This window comes from Tupaia chinensis, unplaced genomic scaffold (assembly GCF_000334495.1).
Source record: "Tupaia chinensis unplaced genomic scaffold, TupChi_1.0 Scaffold139341_1, whole genome shotgun sequence".
Taxonomy (NCBI): Eukaryota; Metazoa; Chordata; class Mammalia; order Scandentia; family Tupaiidae; genus Tupaia; species Tupaia belangeri.
This window is the reverse complement of record NW_006199230.1, coordinates 789,119-791,565: the sequence shown is the minus strand read 5'-3', so window position 1 is coordinate 791,565 and position 2,447 is coordinate 789,119.

Below are 2,447 nucleotides of genomic sequence, written 5' to 3'. Positions count from 1 at the left end.
GCCCCCCCCACCCCCCCGGAGTGGGGGGGCGCAGGCCAGGCCCAACCTTCTTGACTACTTAAGGAGTCTCAAGTTTATTCTCAGTGCAGTAGAGTGGGCTGGGCATAACTGGGTGTGTGGATGTTACTCTGGATGATAGGTGAAATGAACTGGAAAGGCAAGGCTGGTCATGAGAATTTCTGAAGGTATCTAGGTAATTACGTTGATAGTCAAGGTCACAGTGGAAGTGGATAGAGGTAGAGAGATTTACAATTCCTACATGCTATTTTGGGAATAGTGTGTAGGAATCAGTGAGGAATTCAATCTGGACGAATGAAAACCAAGGAAGGCCCGAGAAAAACTCAGCACTTTAGATTGAGCCACTGATGGATGGAGAGGTACTAGAGGAAGGATTAGGTGACTGAAAGTGCAGAATGCATTTGCAAGACGGGATTTGGAAAAGAAATAAGCACAGGTGGCCCCAACATACATGAGGGATGGACATCGTTAAAAGAAATTCCCATTTTAAGTTACTTCTCAGTCACTGGACAATTGCTTTCTGACCACTTCATCTGTCGATCACCACTTTAAGCTTCTCTCTGAGTGGACAGCCACACCCATTCCACTACAAGTTCTTACTGTTAGAGGATGTTACCAGTATGAGCTGTACATCATACTTATTCAGAAATAAAGTGGACCGAATTTAATTAGCAAGTTGATTAGTTCTTATCTTAATATTTCTTCTTTCTTTCTCTTTCTTTTTGATTTGCTAGAGGCACATATGCTTGCTGGAGAGAAACAAAGAGAGAGGGAAAGTGAAAACATCCCCTCCCCACCTCGTGGGGAATGACCATGCTGCAATCTCTTCTCCATTTTTAGGATTGGGGGCACGTATACACACGGAGCATGTTTTTCAAGCTGCTGGTCTGGGACTCAAGCTGCACTGTCGGCCATGTGCGATCCGGCTGCCTTAATCCCCACACCACCACACCCCTTAATATTTCTCAGTGTATATAAATAGACCTAGAGAATCACTGGTTGCCCACACACACACCCCAACCACATACTGGGGTGGTTTCACTGGTAAATTATTAGCTAGATTGTTAACTTGTCTACAAAACCTGATGCAGTACAGTGAAAAGCCAAGCCTTTATGTATGTTATTTAGATCTAGAACACTGAAGTAATCTACAAGACTGTCACTTAGCCAAATACCTTTACCTTAGTCCTTTACTTCGGCATCCACATGCCTGAAAACGCTTACCTCCTCCTTGCCAATTCAGAGAATGCTGTGTTAATGCTCCTCTGGACACCAAAGGGCACTTTCCACAGTAATCTTTCTCTTCTGGTTCCTATGCTGCTTATCGAGGTAAACGCCAGCCTCCCTTTGTTAGGTCTGTTCCTGAATCTGATCATGTCCCTTAACCAAGCTCAACAACCCTCCTCGGGTACCAGACGCTGGATTATGTTTGAATCTCCAAAATCCAGAGCTCCTAAGACCCCGTCAGGATTTCTTACAGTATCTCACTTTGTTCCTTCCCCATGCATGCTCTTCTGTTCAGGCTCACTACAAAAGTCAGTCAGTTTAACCTCTTGGATTTGATCCCAAATGCATTAAAAATACTATATGGTCAATTGGATGTAGGCCAATAATTATTTTGCTAAACATAAGATCTAAAGGGTAATATCAGGTGGAAACTTAAACATGTCATTCAATGAATATGGAAATGATATTAGACCTTGGTGGAAAGGACTACACTTTTTTAGCAACACATGTTTACCAAATATATGTACTGTACTTTTGGAATTGTGCTACCCCCTGGAGTACAGCAAAGAATAAGAAAATGTCCCTGTCTTCAAGGAGTTTAGCCTCTTGAAGGGATACAAATTGTTCAGGTGCTATTATAGGAGCATAATGGTGGGACCTCCAAAGGTAAGTAGTCTCAGGTTGTCAAGACACACTTTATGATGGGGTTGGCAGGTGACGTGGTGGTTAAGGACACTGGATTCCCACATGCCCAACTACAGTTTGAGTCCTGAACCTGGCGGCTTGCTTTCTCACTTTTTTCCTCTCCCTCTCTCTCTCTCTCTCTCTCTCTTACTCACTCTGTCCCTCTCGGGTCAAACTTAAATAAATTAATAAATTAAATTAAATATTTTTTTTAAAAAGAGACACTTTATGGATGAAATGCTGCAATAGTAAAGTTATGACTGCAATGCTCATCTATAACTTCTGAGCTGAAGTTTCATATTTATTATAACAACCTTATTGTTCTCATTTATAATGCTTTTAGTAATTATTATTATACATTTAGACTCTCATATGATTGTGTATTAATAAATACCATTGTTATCTCTTATACTGAAATTTTACGAGGGCTTCAGGAAGAAAAAAAGGTTCATTACTCTGAAAGTGTAACAACATCGATCTAGAGGCTAGCAGGTGGGATGGTGGGTAAAACACTGGAC